The sequence below is a fragment of the Tachypleus tridentatus genome, chromosome 9, assembly GCF_004210375.1.
Source record: "Tachypleus tridentatus isolate NWPU-2018 chromosome 9, ASM421037v1, whole genome shotgun sequence".
In the NCBI taxonomy this organism is placed as follows: Eukaryota; Metazoa; Arthropoda; class Merostomata; order Xiphosura; family Limulidae; genus Tachypleus; species Tachypleus tridentatus.
Window position 1 is genome coordinate 88,121,169 of NC_134833.1, and position 19,799 is coordinate 88,140,967.

At 32.7% G+C, this 19,799-nt stretch overlaps 2 pseudogenes across 1 annotated transcript in view; both read left to right on the forward strand.

Annotated features, from left to right (window-relative positions):
- Positions 1-19,799, forward strand: part of LOC143227419 (cyclic nucleotide-gated channel alpha-3-like) — a 414,301-nt pseudogene that overhangs the window by 393,708 nt on the left and 794 nt on the right. The gene's annotated exons all lie outside the window — the stretch shown is intronic.
- On the forward strand, positions 9,204-9,938 carry LOC143226929 (C-reactive protein 1.1 pseudogene; annotated as a pseudogene).

Consider the following 19,799-nt stretch of genomic DNA (forward strand, 5'->3'; position numbering starts at 1 on the left):
CACCACAAGTGTACGTCCACCTGTGAGATACCGATGTGCAACTGGGGAGAATATGTGGTTTTGTGATGAAATATAAACATAATAAAGATAAATCTTTCTTTTAATGTTTCAAAAATTCATGTGTAACCTAAACAAAATAATAAATTTTAAAGTGGAAGAAAAATATTTTATATTCAGTTAGAAACATTTGTGTGAAGCAAATTTCTGCAAAATAGGCAATTAAATAGAAGTTCTGCACTTTACTGGATTTCAAATGCAAGTTTTATATTTTAAGATTAAACAATGAGCCTTCTAAATATTCAATAAAGGGGCGGTATTGTAGTTTAACTATCACTAAGTTTTCAAGATGTCTTCTATTTTTAGAAACTTCGTCCTAAGAACTGAACCTAAATATTGCTGAAAGAACTTGTGAAAACGTCATGTGAATCTTTTGTTATTCGTTTCCGTTTTTATTTAACACTAATATTATACAAGATAAGTAAAAACGGTTTTAATATATTTATAACAATGCCTTATACTAAAGTATAAGTAGTAAGTATATCCTTAAGTAATAGTAAAACACAGTTTATGTTGACATAAATTACATTTGAATATCATATGTTTTTTTATAGCAAAACTACATTGTAATATTTGCGTGGTACCACCGAAGGAAATCAAACCCCTAATTTTAGTCGTGTAAATCCTAAAATTTTCTGCTGAGAAATTAGAACATTGTTAATTTGAAAACAAAAGAACAACAACAAAAGGAGTTATAAACGACATAGAATTTGTAACTTTCATTAACATTTTATTTTCATGTCATTTATTTAATTTACTCTTTATATTCTAGAGACATACTTTAATTTAAACACATTCTACTAACGAGAGATAATTTAAACTGTCAGATAAATAAAAACAAATCAGTTAAATACAAATCTGCACGATCGTATATATGTGTTGGAGCCTTCCACGGGGATCAAAAATTAGTTCTTAGCTTTCTAACTTAACATTATTTCACTATGTGGCGTTCTTACATAAAGAGAAATTATGAGAAAATTGACAACTCTCAATAGAGAAAGATACAGTATTACGTTAGAAAGGTAGAAAGTTTATTCGTTTTGATATTCGTCGAACGTTGTACAAGGTTTATGTGAGAAAGCTGCTTGTAATTTCGAGCTTACTGTCTCAATGCAGATTAGCTAGTCAACAACACCCAACAACAGTTAATGGTCATAGTATGCTAACCACTAGACTACACCAGGTAAAAGATATCTCTCTTTCGGTGTCAAAGAGTGGAACGATTTTGAGATATAGGGTTGAGAACCTTAGATTCATTTTCACAGTCCTGTACCCTTAGCAGTACACCCAGCCTAATGTACAGATATCTTACTACTATTGACTAATAGAAGCCCTAGCTTGAGGAAAAGGATTCTGTTGATTATTTCTTGTTCTGGGTGTGAGAAGAAGTAATAAAATTGTTATATATATATAATTTTATTACAATAGAGAATCATATCCTTCTACGCGTTCCTCATTTGGTATCGTACATATAATATATATATATAACAGATCAGAAACTGAGTTGAGTTAGAAACCCATAAAGCGCATATAAATATGGACTTATTAACAGCAGCTGTTGATGAGGTTTTAAAAATATTCTATCTGGTTGAAAGCTGCATTGAAATTTTAACCCAGTTTGTACTCTAATGACACTGCTTGGTTTATGAGCAGACACTAAATTTCCTATTAAATATATGTACATATGTGATACATGGAACATTTACTTTTCGATTACATCTGCTGGTTTAAAAATAATAATCTAATATGTAAATTTAAATTATACAGTAATTATTTCTTTCGTACTTTACCAATGATTGTCGCAGATAAAAAAGTAAATATTGTTATTTATTTCTAAATATGATCTTCTTCGTTATTAAGCACCAAACTATACAATGTTTGTGCTATCTATGGAATGCTTAGCCTGAGTATCGAAACCACTTAACTACTGAGGAGGCTTTTAAATATTTCAAGGTTTCATATTTAGAGTATTGGGGACAAGTCTTTGTCGTTATATGTTTCTTATGTTTAATGACAAGATATAGCTTAAGGCACTTAAAACACAATTTCTTCTTTTATTTAAATTGCGCGTTTCACATTTCTGTGAAATTTGAGACATGTAGTATTTGAATGTGTGTGTTTATGTTTTTGTTAGTTGTCTCTGTGTGACTTCATAAAACTAATACGTTCGTAGTCAAGCAACTGGAAATTTTGAATTACCAGCTGTTGATGTCACCAGTTCAACATGTGCACGAACTATTCAGATTCTATAAATATCAAGACTGATTTAAACCCATGTGCTCGTGCCTAACATTCATTAATCGGGTAGGATAACTGGTTTGATAAAAATCCAGTAGTAAAGAAAATTCATAAGAAACGAGGTGTTCAACACACTTATCTTATAAGGTCGAGACCCTCAATTGTCCTAAATATCCATATGCAGTCACCTCTCAATTACAGGAGAAACGCCAATTTGGTGTTAATTTATGCTAGATGTCAACCACGTTTTGATCTTAAAGTGTCTGAATGAGTAAGAATGTAAACACATAACATTTAATACCAGACAACAATATAACTTCTATAAATAAAAATGATACGGCAAAAATAATAAAATATTAACACCAATATATTATTTGGGCATTTCATAGATAGCACAAACATTGTATAGTTTGGTGTTTAATAACGAAGAAGATCATATTTAGAAATAAATAACAGTATTTACTTTTTATCTGCGACAATCACTGGTAAAGTACGAAAGAAATATCTAACGATCCCATCTTTAATGAGGTAAGTCAATATTTTAAGTGGATTAAGTAATAATTTTGTCAACGCTGGCAATATTATTTTCTATATCCGTTGTAATGTCACACTTACATTATATCAGTTCTTTTGACTTTAATATAATTAAAAACGATCCATAAGCTGTAAAATGAACAGAGTTAAAGTAAGTTTCTCTTTCCAATCCATTAATCCTAGCGTCGGCAAAGCGAGGTAATTAGGACGCTCCACTAGCAACCTGAGTGTCGTAAGTTCGAATCCTCGTTAAACCAAATATCTTCGCCCTTTAAGTCATGAGGACTTAATATGTGACGGTTAATATGTTTGTGAAGAAAGTAGCCAAAGCATTGGCTGTGGGTGGTTGATAACTACTTGCCTTTTCTCTGGTTTTCAACTGCTAAATTAGAGATGACTAGAGCAAATAACCGTCGTGTAACATGGAGAGAAATTTTAAACCTTCAGATAATTTTTTTTTCAGATAAGTTATACTAAAAATGTGTTTGGCCAGTAGTGGGAATGTTTACAAAGGAATTTTACAAGAGTTTTCGAGACTAAGGAAAATTTGCTCTTGATTGGACAACTTTTGATGTAAGTGTTCAAGATTTTGTCAGTGCACCGGAAGCCAAAGTTAAATACCGAAAATTTATGAAAAAGACCCATTTTTACAAATGAGTTTTTGTTCGTTGCTGAAGTTGAGAAGAGATGTGGCGAGAAAACGAAACAGAGTACTAAAATGTATGTATAAGTTGTTATAAGAAAATTAGAAAATATATATATTAAAATAGAATCTTTGAAAGATTATTGTAATCAACAATATAAAGTACATACGTTTATCGTAAAATTTCGAAACAGAATTAAAGCAATACTCTTAGCTTTTAAATGAATAATTCGTGAATAAATACTTTAGTTATCTGTTAACAGCTTTCCCTAATAATTGCAGTCTGTTTAGTTTTTTGTTGTTGTCGTAATTATAGTTCCTAACATGTTAACATTTGAATTTCAGTTACGCATGCTACTATACTATAAAAAGATATTGTCGACTTCTATGTTTAAAAATATTATGAATATTTTGCGTAAAATAAAAAGTGAACTTTATTTGAATGGCGGATTTTATTTCACAAGAGTGCAAATTATTAAAAGCTATAAAATGTATACTATAACAATTATAGCCTGTTTCAGACCTATACTTCGTCATTATTACAGTATTTATTATATATCTTCGCTTAACGATAATTTTCAAAATCTAAGAAAAACAAGTATTTTGTGAAAGTAGTATTTTTGGTAGAAGTATATATTTACAGCGTACGATACTTTGTGAAAGGAATGAATATACAACTATAGATTTCGTTTTAAACATGATCCAAATATTTAGCGTCAGTAATTTTCATTCCTCGTAAATATTTTGTTTACCTTTATTTTTTCAAACCCAATAAAAAAATAATGTCACTATATTTTTTTATTCATTCAAATGTATACTTTGTTTTTTCAGACTTCCTAATAAAATACAATAATTTAACTTGTTTGCATTTTGTTCAGTAGTACTATATTTTATTCAACAGAAAATATTTGTTTCTTTATTATTTAATAAATATGTTGATCCATAGATAGTGCTGCTGAACGTCATTTAACTGTCATTTAGTGAAATATAAACGTTTTCGAGGGAAAGCCATTAGGAATGTGACAGTCAGTAACTCTGACCAAAGTTAACGACTGTCTTAGACGAGGGTATTTTTGAGACCTATGAAAAAGCTTAGCTTGAAAAACAATGAAAAGCTGCTAGAATTTTATACAAATGTCAGATTTAGTAATTTTCTCATTTTTAATTAGGATCCCTAAAAACAACAAATATTTCTTCCAGCAATACTTTATATCCTGATATCTAATAATAAAGAAATAGTCCTTCAGTAACAGAGTGTTAATTTTAAAATATTGTTAACTATAAAGAAGAAGATCAGTGTAATCAAATGTGTCATTGTTATTTTCAATTATCAATATGTAGAAATATATATACATTAAAATAGAAATATATATACATTAAACATTAAATAAGATACAAGAATCTACCAGAAGAATATACCGTTACTTAGGGTTGTATTTAATTTTTTATACTTTCTAAATAGACATAATTTTTAACAATTTTTGTGTTATATTTAACAAAACCTTTAAAACATAAAGACAGTGTCTTCCACAATTTACTTTGTATGACTATTATTTGAGAAATTATGATGCAACGTGTGTTTTATTTAATACTAAATTAACCTTTTGAAGGTATCTGCGTTAGCCTTTCCTAATTTTCAAGTTGCAGACTAAGTAGAAGGTAGCTAGAGAACTCTTTGCATACCTTTTACTCACTTAAAGTGTGATTATAACACCCCACATACATAGCTAAAGGGACTGACTTATTCAGTAATCATACCTGTGACCCAGAGATTACAAGTCGTTTGTTCTAAACATCAGGCTATAATTTTCTCTAAATTAATCATATAATCATATGATATATAATCAAATAATCATTTGTTTCAAATATAATTGAGTTTTGTTCTATTTTTATATGAACATATGTATGTTAAGTTACAAACACAGGTTGTAAACTATATTCCAGTTCTATTACACTCATCATAAAACATTAAAAACAGTAAACCTTCATCCTGTCTTACAGACTACAAATGTTTTGTCACGTTAATAAATAAGTATTAATCGAATGTACAAAAAAAAATTAATTCTGCTCTGAGTGTCTACTTTTTCCATAAAACATGGTTAAAACACGTCGAAACTTCTCGATAAGTTGTTGAGACTTACGATGTCAAGGTTGATACAGAATGTAAATTTAGACACTTTTTATTGTCTCTGTTGATTGCCCCCAGGAGTCAAAGGGAATTTCTGCGGGCTTACAACGCAAGAAACCTAGAAAAGCATAAATTGTGCTTAATATAAAAAAAAAAAACAATGTTGACTAATGAATCATGAATATTTCGTATAAAAACGTTGGTTTTGACGCATACATACAAAACACTTAAGCCTATGAACATATTTTGTTATATTTACTGATTGATAATTTCAACAAATTTTCAGAATATAAGGTCAGACTCTGAAAATATCGAATGAGAAATGGAGGTGATGAACCGATATCTGTGTAGAAAATATGAATGTCCACAAGCAATTAAGTTTTTTGCTGAACAGAATTTACACATTTTGTCTACGGTGATTGGCGCCTGTTCTAAAACTTAACGTGGTACCTTTCACCACTTAAAAACATTCGAGTGATAACAGATCTCCACCCACATACGTGTCAGTACCTTTAGAGGAAAAATCGTTGGATATTCAAGTATGCCAAGTTACGATATTCAGTAAGTAGAAAACTAAGCTTCACGGCTAATTTCTCCTTCTTCCAAAGCATACGACAAACTCCACGAGAATATGAAGACCGTGGCAAGTCCACGAGGTAAGAGACTGGATAGTTCCATAAGTTCTACGAAAAAACGATAGATAAATAAGTAAATAATAAAATATGGAAAATTCTAGCTTCATTGCCAACAGTTCTTGCTATTTAACGAAACCATTTTTTTCATTTTACGGCCTGGCATGATTTCTATAAGAAAATGACAATAAAACACAAACACTCTTAGCTTCATTGCTATCCAGTGTTATTATTTAACGAAACCATTTCTTTCTACTTTAACCGTTTCTTACCTTAACGTTTCTAATTTAATAATTATTTATTTTTAAATATAGATCAGCGTTATGCTTTTTTGAATTCTTACGTAGTATAGAAATACAAAAGCAACAAAATTTGTTTTGGAATTTCGCACAAAGCTACTCGAGGGCTATCTGTGCTAGCCGTCCCTGATTTAGCAGTGTAAGATTAGAGGGAAGGCAGGTAGTCATCACCACCCACCGTCAACTTTTGGGCTACTCTTTTTACCAACGAATAGTGGGATTGACCGAAATAGTATAACGCCCCCCCGTTTGAAAGGACGAGCATGTTTGGCGCGACGGGGATGCGAACTCGCGACCCTCAGATTACGAGTCGCACGCCTTAACACGCTTGGCCATGCCGTGCCCAAAAGCAACAGAAAACCGCCGTATAACAGACATGACTAGCGTTTATTTTCGGTTATGAATCTGGAATTATTAAATAAAATTTTCATACTCTATCTGAACGTGTTTTATAAAAGATAGATATATATATATATATTTATTTTTCTGTAGATAATTCCGCTTACATCTTGGAAAGTGTAAAAAATATTTGTATTTTTAGCACGTTTTAATTTTTTTTGCAGTTTAACATTTTTATTATGACATACTTACATTTATTCTGAAAATACAATCTCACAGAAAGAAGATTATTGTTGTTTTCTCAGAGAAAAAAAGCAATATAAATAAGAAACCAAAATGTGTTAGTAATAAATGTTATGAAAGATCAGAAACTTAGTGACATTTCAATCGCCGTCTTCAAGTTCTCCTCAGTTTTATTGATAAGATACTCGCCAATGTCATTTCTAAATTTCACTCTCACTGCATGTGACAGGGTTTTCTGCTGTTTCTCAACAGCTACAACAAAAACTTTAATGTTGTGCAGTTTCCAGATACAAATAAAACGCAACTGTCACGCTGTAATTTAGAAACTAGAGAATTATGAACATAAGTGAATTCTTAACTGCTCACATTTATTTATTTTATATATTAAATTACTACAGCACCTCAGTGATACAACGGTATGTTTGTGAGCTTACATCGCTAAAAACTAGGTTTCGAAACCCATGGTTTCTAGGGTTGTAAGTCCGTAGACATTCCGTTGTTCTACTGCGAGGCAGGATAATTGAATTTTACGGTTTACATGTACGATTACAAACATGCACAGAAATACCAGTGAACTAAACAGAACTTAGAAATTTTCGTCTCAGTTATTGACTGAGTTTTATCGTCAAACTTCTTCTCCTTTACTCGTGACAAATATATACTCCAAAACTTTATTTTGAGCATCAAACAGTCGTTATTCATGTAACTGCAAATTATGACATATTTGATGTTACTTTTAATTTTTAATGGTAAAGCTGCACAATGAACTGTACCCATCGCGAGTATCGAAACCCAATTTTCACTCATAAGTCCATTAAATTATGATGAGCCGTCAAGAGGACTTTTCACTCATCATTTTTGATTGACCTTTTCTACAAATAAGATGTTTTGTTATACATTCAACAGATGGCCAGAATTGCTATTTCGTATGAAATCAATATTATTTATAACCTCATATTTGGGTTTGATAAACAGTGGTGTAATATTTTCAAGCCTCTAATTAACGTTTCCCAGTAATAGACGGAAAAAGTAGCTCTTAATTATGAACTCACCTTGAACAAAGTTGTCAGTCTAGTTTCGTTTCCTTACATTGCAGGTTGAGTATTTTGACTTCGAGATTTTCATCGCTCTATAAGCTGCACATCATCAGAATTATCAAGTAAGTGTATTTTAAGATAGGAATTGCAACTGAATCAATTTCGTTGTACCTTAATATATGAAGTTACAGTATGTTCAAAATTCTGTAGTTTCTGTATTAGAGCTTAACGGTCGCGTTTTACTTCGCATTATAAGCTGTACAACATTAAAATTTCTGTTGTAGCTGTTGAGAAATAGCTGATGAACCCTCTAATATACAGTAAGACTGAAAGTAGAAACGACCTTGGCTGGAATCTTATTATTAAAACTGAAGAAAACATGAAGACCGAGATCGAAAGGTTCCTAAGTTTCGGTTCTTTAACAACATTACTTATTGGCAAGCCCCACAGTGTCTGCGGACTTACAACGCTAAAAACAGGGTTTCGATACTTGTTGTGGGTAGAGCACAAATAGCCCATTAAGTAACTTTGTGCTTAATTAAAAAAAAAATAACTGGCAAATTTTGGTTTGATATGTATATTACTTTTTCTCTGAGAAAACATCAATAGTTTCGTTTCTGTCAAATCGTGCCTTTAAAAGAAATATAGTTACATTGTAAAAGCATGTAAAGTTTCAAAATTAATTAAAACGTGATATTAAACGAATATTTCTGACATGTCCCAATGTGAAAGCGGAACTCGCTAACGAAAAATAAATATATTTATCTTTTGTATAAAACTTTTGCAAGTAGAGTATGAAAGTTTTATTTAATAATTCGAGATTCATCACTGAAAATAAACACCAGTGATGTACGTCACATTGCGTTTTTTAACTTTCAACACTAACATAACGTTCGTCTAAATTTTAAAACAAATAATTATTAAACTGAAAATTCTGAGCAAATAAGTGGTTAAAACAATAAAAATGGTTTCGTTAAATAATAAAAACTGGATTGCAATAAAGTTTGAATTTTTGTGTTTCATTGTTTTAACTGTCATTTTCTCGTAGAAATCATGCAACGATCCAGTCTCTTAACTCGTGGAGCTGCCACAGTCTTCATTTTCTCGTGGAGTTTGTCATATGCTCTGGAAGAAGGCAAAATTAGCAATTACGTTAAGTTTCCTCCTTCTACAGCCAACTCTTTCCCTCGTTTGATGATGGATGGTACTTTACCAAGACTTCAGGAGTTCACCCTCTGTTATTGGTTCAAAGTTTATCGTTTAGATAGAAGACTTCATGTATTTTCATATGCCCAGGATTCAACGGATAACGAAATTTTAACTTATGTGGAAGCTGGGAATACCATAGGTTTCTATATCGGTGGTAAATCAGAGCCAAAAATTGAGTGTTCTTCTTTCATAGAAGTTGGAGAATGGCATCATGTTTGTTATGTGTGGTCTTCCTGGGAAGGAAGGTCATCTCTGATGATGAATGGTTATAATTGTCATGGTAACAATACTGGGAGAGCTAAGGGCAAAACAATTCAAGCAGGAGGTGCAGTTGTTCTTGGACAAGACCAGGATACAGTTGGTGGTGGATTTGTTGCTTCTGAAAGTATGGAAGGGGAGCTGAGTGAGTTGAATATGTGGAACTCAGGACTGAACAGTAAACAGATATTACACCTAAGTAATTGTGCTGATGTATCAGAGGGACATCTGTACGGAAACATAACTCAGTGAGAAAAGATATCTTTTATGTTTTATGACGGTGTTGTTCTTTCTCCGAAAGAAATTTGTGCATTTAAGTAGAATCGTTATCCGCAATTTTCTAAAAATTGTATGTATATTTCATTTTCAAAGTATCTTAAGATTAGCTTATAATAACGTTATAACTCGCTTGCACATTTTTATCGTAAACCTTAATAAACTGATTATGAATATTTTGTGGTGTGTGTTTTAATATTGTTGATTGAAAAGGTCTTCACAGTCGAGCCATTAAAACGTTATCCCACAAAAGCATATCTTCGCTTATATTAGATCTATTTAATATTTGCTTAGAGAGCTAAATCTTTGCAGGTATTTCATATAATTATTATAAAAATACATAACAATTTTCTTAATTAAATATAATAGAAACTATAAAGGGTTGCAAATTTATGGGATGTGAGTTTATTTGTAATTCAGCACAAACCTACACAATGGGCTATCTATGCTCTGCCTATCACAGATATCGAAAAACAGTTTCCTTGACTGTAAATGCACAGGCAGACATTCCGCTGCGCTAACTGGAAAGCTGGGGTGTGAGAGAGTTGTATCTGAACTAGACTGCTCCCCCACTTTAGTTTACATGGGAGATGTAAGGGACGAATGTATCGAATATGACAAAGTTGACGATTCCTCAGGAGGTTCTTAGGCATACATGGCTGAGATCAGTTATAGTCTGGCTTTTCTTCATGCGGTGAACGATGACTATGTTGAGTTTGCTGATGATACTTTCACTTTATCACCTGTCTTGTTGGTTTAATATTTCACCACCATTTAATTATCAAGTATTAAATATAACAAAAGTATTTTTTATAGGCTCGGGTGTTGAAACCAATATTTTTCCCAAAAAATACATTTACCTTTTATAAGTCAACGTAGGCAATAAGAAGGTCTAAGTTTACTTACTGTCTTAGTTTCAACTTCATAAAAATTTAATCATCGATCGGGAAGTTTCGATCAATTTTAAACAAATTTCATGCAATAAGTTTATATTAAAAGAATAAAGAAATTAGTACACATTCATAACTTCGATTAATACTCAGTTATTAAAAGTAACAAAACGTTTGTGATTAGTAAGACTCAGTGAATGTTTATTTGCGTAATGTTCAATGTTGAATTTAAATGAAATGTGAGAAACATGTTTTAGTAATGTAATGTACTTAAGTATGTGCAAACACCAATACAACTAACCACAATTCAGGTAGCATTTTAGAATGTGACATTCAACAAACAAAGGAATAAAAAATATATAATCAAAATTTATCTATAATTAGGTACACAGTTACTTAACGGACTGTCTATTCTCTGTCCACCACGGGTATGTAAACCTGGTTTCTAAAGTTATGCCGTTGTACCATTCATAAAAAAACTTAAATGGTACAGGAGGATTACGTTCATTTGAAAAGAATAAAAAAGATATAACAACTCTACGTAACGATAGCTTCTTCTAGTTGACACTTGTTGTATATTAATCTTCTGATCAATGATAATTAAAAATAAATTCCATTTCTGCACATTGATTGTTGAAAAGAACAGTGACACATTTTATTATACTGAATTTTTCTTTTTTTTAAACTACAATATTTTTCAATTAAATCACCTTCACACAATGATCATTTCTTTACTATGAATTACCAGGACTTATTTATTGTTTTCAGGGTCCAAATGCGAAATGACAGAATTACTAAATTTGACAGTCACGTAAATTTCTATCAGTTTTACATTGTTTCTAAAATTATGATTATTTATAAGATTAAGCATGATCTTACTGATGACACTCATTATCTGTGGTCAGAATTATTCTTTGTCTTTTCTTCTTCATTCGGAATATGCCCATGTTTTCTACCAGGGAGGGTCAGTTTCAGCATTGACCTTTTCCTCCTTGGAATTGTTAGTTTCTTTGCATTGTTACTGAACCATAGATGATTACCTTTGCGACATTGTTGCATCATTGTTCATAGTATGTTAAATATTTTCAATATTTTCCGCAGTTTTATACCCTTTTGGTGTCACGTACAATTCTTGGATAATAATAACTCAAATATTTGTACTAGCTTTTCTCATGCATGATCGCATTATTAGTTCGTGTTCACAATACAGTTCCGCTAAGCAGTCATATACACATAATTCTAGTTTTACATACAAAACCCTTTTAAAATAGAGCTACGTCTATGTCTTGGGCCAATTTTGTACTAATGAGGGAATTGATGAATGTTAAAAATATATATGGCACTATTCGCTGCATAAGCATTACACTGAAAAGGTCGGAGTAAATGCGAGATAGCTAGCTGGTCATCATGTAGAATTTAATTTCGTATTCACCTGAAACAATTACCATCTAACAGGGGAAAGAAAGAGATCATTTGCACCTGACGCTCCCATGTCTATGAGAACTGAACACTAATCACGCTTTAGATTGGTAACAGTCTGCCTTCACTAAACGACAGATAAACGTGTGTTTCAACAGCACTATTTATGGATCAGCATATTTATTAGAGATTAGAAGACAAGTGTATTGTATTAAATGACAAACAGTGCAAATAATTTGTTAAAATATAATATTGTTAAAGGAAAGCTTTTTAAGAATTAAAATATTTTAAATGAAGAAAACACCTAGTAAAATTGGTGTTTGAAAGCATTAAACAATAGTTGATTAAACCATTCCTAATTAAATTAAACTATGTAATTAACTTATCTTACAGTTTTACAAGTAGAATTATAACTAAGCCCGAAAAGGCCCGGTATGGCCAGGTGGTTAAGGCACTCGGCTCGTAATGTGAGGGTCGCAGGTTTGAATGCTCGTCACACCAAACACGCTCGTCCTTTCAGCCGTATGGGCGTTATAAAAGTGGATTGCCATCTTTTTTTACTCTCCAATATGTGTAAACGTCTATTCTAACCCATCCATTGCTTTCATTTTAATTTTAGTGAACTTGTCCATAAAAGTAGTAATCCATATCCAATGAACATAAAAAAGGAAAAGCAATCTGACTTATGCTAATGTGAAATATGCTCTGTTATGTTATCTTTAAGTTATATCGTATATACGTTTGTGAAAGAAATACAATTATTACCGAAATAATCTTCTATTAAGGTAATATTGGTGAAACCACCAATTAAATAAATCAGGTGAAAGTATACATTAGTATTAGTTTAGAATCGTATGATCACTGTGAAATGAATATTTTAAAGGCTTTTTCAAGTTATTTGCAAAAGTATCAGGAATGTAGAATTAGGAATTAAGAATGCTATGGTCTCATGAGATGTTGAAGATTCTGTTCTCAAAGCACGTAGTACTACTATTGCTAAAGAATCTAAAATATTCAACATGTATTTATGTACACGTCCACAGAAGTGAGTTATTTCACACACAAATCTTTGTACTTTAAAATGATTAGATATGTTTGCAGGAATGTGTTATGTTATCTATCTGAGATTACTTTGTAACTTTTTGTGTTATTTCACTGTAAAAGTATAAATAAACTTCCAATTCATTCTACTCCATTTAAATATTATTCAAAATAATACCATACGTTGTTAAGGCTGGTATTGGTTAACATTTATATCTAAGTTTTAGAATTTGGGATATATGTCATGTTTAGGTGTTCTCACCTTTACTTAACTTAAGCATAGCGATTCTAGAAAAATGTGTCATTTGAAAAAAATTACTGTGCGTTAAGAAAGCGTAAAAATCAAAAGTTTTAAATCAGTAACAAATAAAGGTTCTCGTAAACTGAAATGCAACATTTGTAGTTCAGTAACCACTTTGATGTTTAACTATTTATTTATCAATATAAGTTATACAAATTATTCATATAACAAGATCGTTTTTCAATATCAATGGGAATTTTTCTTATAACAAAGCCACATCTGCTGAGCCCACTGAGGGGAATCGAACCCCTGATTTTAGCGTTGTAAACCCGAAGCGGGGAGAACCAGTGGGAGTTAATTATATAGTTTATATTTATGAACTTATTTCAATGTTTTATTTAAATATTGCACGTTTTATGGTCTATTTATTTTCGAAACGCAGAGTAGAGTTTTTAAATGCTTATGTTTTCATGAAATTATATATGACGTCTACTGTTCACTGTTGTCTTTATAGTATAAAAATTACATTTTATGTTGCATTTGTGTTGCATATCGTATTTTATTGCATACAAATTTTTTCCTCTTAACGTTTTATTCAGAGAAATAAGTATACACGATATAAATAAAATGTTTTTAAAGATAACATGTTAATTAATGGTTCACTTTAATGGTTTACCATTGTTTTATTCAGTTAAAACAAACGGCTAGACTGACACCGTACAATTATGGACACCAGCTGAAAAAGTCCGAGAAAATCCAGCTTTGAAACATTTTAAAAATAAAGACGATACTAAACTAATAGAAAATGACTTCTTGAACAATCTTGTAACTAATAATGAAGAAATTTCTCCCGTGTCCAAGCATCAAAGGAAAAAATGTACGTGAGTTACTAGACTGCTGAAATAAGCAATATGAAAAACTGCTATTTAGTATATTAGTTTGTATGGTTTTCTTCACCGCCAGTGTTAAGTATTTGAAAAATATAAGTTCTGGTGAAGTAATCTGGGTTAATTCAATTTTTATCACTGTGTACAGTATTCCTGTCTTAATATATATAAAAATAAATCCATTTGGTCCATCTTCCACAAGAAAGCACTACCTTTGAGATGGTATTATTTATGCGATACATTGCATTTCACTTACACATAGCTAAAGTGAGTGTCATCATCTTTACTTAACCAATTATAGTAACTGCGTTTGTTATAATAGTTGAAATAAATCGATATGACTCACTGCATATAATATCCGCAATATTAACTGTAGATAGCCTTGTTTTAGTGTCAAAATTTCCCTTAAAATTCCAACAGACTAGTGGTTTAAGTAACTTTCCTTCGTGAGACCAAATGATTGGAACCTTGATAGCTTTCAGTTTCACAATATTTTCTGACATTGAGATAATTTGCACTCGATGGATGAAAGACACTCGTATCACTGAGATTTTGTTCAATAATGGATTTGGTGGTGTTTTTGTTATTTTATTGGTTATATTATCAAAAGAAGAATTTCCAGTCAGACCGTTGGTTAACTGTCTTCTTTTTCCTGATCGAACTAACTAAACTACCGTGGCAGGGGTTCAGTTTAGAGAGAGAGAAATCAGAAGAGTTCTCTCTCCAACTGGGGTGTTCAGGAACTTTGTAGTTCCTCTTCGTCCCCTTACGTGAGAAATGTTTTAAAATATCCATGGAATTTTTACTTTATTTTTAACATTTCAAAAAAATGTAGTGGTGTATTTGTGATTGAGAGGAAGGACGGGAGAACTGGACGAAAGCAGCGAAAGTGAAGTGAGCCAGACTTTGGCTCGAGGATGGAGAACCCTGGCGGCTGGCGAATTGGTTTTTTAAAATTTACTGTAATTGATTAGATACCCTTGACTGGGTAAACGGCCCTTTTCAGAATGAGGCTGGGACCTACAGGTTCGATGCCAGAGATTTTGCTGTGGGGGGGAAACGGGAGTACCCCGAGAAAACCCACTTTCACGGTTGCCTGGGCGCCGAATAGTCTACCCAGACCGTGCCCGGAAGTAGCTGGGAAAGAAAAAACAAACAAACAAAAAAACACAAAATTAAAAAAAAACAAAACAAAAAAAACTGATGAACTACGTTGATGGTGTACGTGAAAACTGTTAGCTGCAGTCTTGTAGATCGGGTGGCAACTTCATCATGAACTTGTTTCCACACTTGAAGCCCATTGGTGCAACTGAGAAACGTGGTCTTGGTGGTGGAACTACTGGCTGTTCTTCGGTGAGTTGTTCTTCGCTGGTCTGTGATGCTTTGTTTCTTCTCGAGATTTTGGTTTGAGTTTTCTGCGTGGAGGTAGATTGTTTTTCAGTCTGTGCTGTCGCGTCGATGGTTATCTTCGTAATGGTTTGAGTCTGGCTGGTTGTAGAGTTCTGTGGAACTGGGATTGAAGTCTGGCAGGAACTGTCCTTTTTTCTTTCTTGAACTACTGCAACTTGGCGTGTTGCCAACAATGGGTGTTGTCTTCTTCTGAGTCGGGTTGTCTGAATCCGTCTTCGTGTTTCTTCTAATACGGTCTGGACTCGGCGGTATTTTGGTATTTTCCTGTTGGAAGATTTCCGTTGGTTGTTTGCGATATCTGGGTGCTTGGTTTGAACCATTCCTGAGTGGTCGTCGATGTGGGCGTTCGGCTCTAAAATGAAATATATGATAATAGCAGCCATCTTGTAAAATACAGTCGGCACTGTACTTCGATGTTGTCACTATCTTCATGAAGTGTGTGGGATGATTACTGTTCTTAGAATAAATTCGATGAACTGCGTATACCTTGGCTTGTATTTGGGGTTCTATGGTTTGTCTAATTTCTTCTGGTTGAATTGATGGGTCGACGCCCCCTGAGGAATACAGAATAAAGATTGACTGGACTTTTCGTTGGGGAGCAACTTACTTTAAATTCAGTGTTCCATGGCTGGCACAGATAGGTTTGGTCTGCAGTAGTGGCTGGTTGGATGAGGATTCCTCCCCGGCGTAAAATACGGGTCCTGGACGGTTCGATAGTTGCCCCAGGCTCGGCTCGGGCGATCAACGTGGCGACTTGGTACGGCGTGAGGTTCGGCGGTAAGCCGTCGACGATTACAGGCGGCACTAACGGCCTGACTGGCGAGGATGAACGTTTCGTTCTGAATAGCATATTGGCACGTCTGACTTGCTCGGTGGCTCAAAAACTCCTGATCGAGATAGCTGAATTAGCTTTTATGTAAGAAGAGCTACAAACTGAACAAGCAGTATTATTTTCAGGGGTTAGAGTAACTTCTCAAATTAATTTTGTTTCTGACCGCAAATGGTTTTCTTCAAAGATATTCCAGACATATGGAATATTTCTGTTGTAATACTACATATTTTTGTATTACATGTAGTAGTTTCAATAAATACTTGATGTCGCTTTTGTTGGATACACAAATGAGGAGAAAATATTGTGTTTAATAAAAGGAATATATTGCTGTTCTTTCTTAATGTGAACGATATATGTTATTAAAAAAAAACAAAGTTGATTTTGAAATGTTTGTTTTGTTTTGTATTTCGCGCAACACTACACGAGGGCTACTATGCGTTAGCCGTTTTTTAATTAAAGCAGTGTTAACACTATCCACCGCCAACTGTGGAGCTACTCTTTTACCAACGAATATTTGGATTGACTGTCACTTTATAACGCCCCAATGGCTGAAAAGGCAAACATGTTTGATGTGACGGGAATTTGAACCCACAACTCGTGGAGTGGGAGTCCAGTGTCTTAACCACCTGACCATGCCGATACTATTTTAAAATGTCAAACTATAAACTTACATGAAAAAGTAATATTTTGCTCTTAATATATATTGTGATTGAACTTAATTTTCAAACATTTCTCTGCGTAATGGTATGTCTTGTTAGATTGGTTTATACCAGATATATGTTAGAATTTTTTCGATGCGCGATCATACGTTACTACTTAACTAATTATAACAATCACTACAAAAAACAATGAGTTCAAAATCATGAAAACAAAAATGTTATACCCAAAACAGCTTAAAGAGACTTTTGGGAAGTATTCGTCAGCACTTTGTTAATAAATATATATTATTCAGACGAATTAAATGACTATTTTAACATATCCACTCACTTTCAATCTCTTTTCAATGTATACATCCCATAAATATATGAAGCTTACCCTTACATTATTCGTTACAACACAAATAAAATTTTGAGATAATTTATAAGCTATTAATTCAATACTAATTAAAAACATTCGAGTCAATAATAAGTAGGGAAAAAAAATATCGGGAAGTTGGGATCCTTCTTGCAATAAAGATTAAACAAATAACTGATATGATACCAGTTTGATAGATCTTAAAACGATTTTCAATCCCTACCAAATGGAGATACCATATGTAGGATTTTTGTTTACATTATCCCCGATAGCTAGAAGGATTAAAACCACAATTCAAATCAGTAAGATGTAATCCTCACTATGGCCTAAAGATAAGTGCATAAATCTACGAAAGTAAGTATTAAATTTTATAAATTTCTGATTGTACTTTTAATTCTGGCTTCATTACTTTTCTAGCAAGATCCGTATTTCATTTTATTAAAATTCACAAGTTTTTATTAACTTTAACTTTCTAATACTGTCTCGTGTTTATCCATCAATATATACCGCCATCTGCTGGACTGAGTTCGACTTTTAAAATATTTCTATGTGTGCGTGATAGACAGGTTTACCATTTATAAAAGAAAGATTTTTTTTTTTAATTCCGCACAAAGCTATTCGAGGGCTATATGTGCTAGCCGTCCTAAATTTAGCAGTGTAAGACTAGAGGGAAGGCAGCTAGTCATTACCACCAACCGCTAAATCTTGGGCGACTCTTTTACCAATGAATAGTTGGATTGACATTATAATGTCCCTACGGCAGAAAGGGCGAGCATGTTTGGTGCGACGGGGATTCAAACCCGCGACCCTCAGATTACGAGTTGAACGTCTTAACACACTTGGCCGTGCCAGGCCGGCTTCAAGATAACATAAACTCTGTTAAATTCGTTTCAGTTTTTGTTCCAATATCATAAAACGTTTTTGTGTGTTATGATTGTAGTTTTTATGCGTGTACATCTATTATCCTTTTAAGCGATCATTGTCTCTATAAATAGTAGTATTTCGATAACTTAACAAATGTAATAAGTTTTGTTAAACTTCAAGTTTAAAGTGCGTACGGGTGTGTATTATTATGTCATATGTTACCTTATATTCAATATTTTGTGTTTTATTTCATGTAAAGATTTTAAGAGAAGCTTACTGGAAAAGAGATTTCCCTTGAAAAATAAAAAAAAAAAGATTTAGTTCATTTTACAAGGACTTAAAATCGACCATTGGTTTGTTTTCCTACTGAAATTTCATATTATTTTCCACACAAATGTTAGCGTTCATAAATAATGATTTCTTCTGCTGATACAAAGTCAACCACATTTCTTTACTGAGTTATATTTTCCGGCTTCTAAATATACATTTGTGAACTACCAGCGTATTCTTTATCAGCCACAGTATTGACCAGATGTTTTCAATGGCATTGAATATATCAGATCTAGATTGATTGAGGCTTTTTACACATACTTTTTTATTAATATATATTTTATCTGAATTATACCTGTCTTTTTGACATATACAGCTGTATTAGTATTATACCTTTACAATATTTGCATGTTGTCTTTCTTTCTTGATTTATTAGTTGGGTAAGTTTTCCTATTCCTCATTTTATAACAGCTAACTTCTACAGAAATCTTTTATTTATCTATTCCTTATCTACATCCAAGTTTAGGCTGTTTCATTTATCTGTACGATTACAATATCAACTGAAGTAGGGATTAAAAATCGTTTGAGAAATTATCAAACTAGTATACGTGTTTAAGTATGCGGAAGACATCATTAAGTATGTGACCACTCGATCGTTCGTTACCTCGAGGTTGACAAGTGCTTGATGTTTTTCGTTCTTCTAGATGAGAGGCATCTCTTGAGCTATTTTTTTACCAACAAACAGTGGGACTGACCATCACATTAAAGCGCCCCCACGGCTGAAAGGGCAAGCATGTTTGGTGTGAAGGGGATACGAATCTGCTGCTCTCGGATTACGAGTCGACTGCCTTAACCACCTGGCCATGCCGATCCTAATTTGGAAGAACATGAGGTAGTCAAAAGTAATGTTACAAATACCATGGATTGAAGTGATAAACACATTGTTAATGCAATCTGCAAACAAACAAAATAATGGAAGTGAAGCGTAAATTATTTTCTTTTTATTTAAACTGTTACTTGTAATTCTATCAAAATATT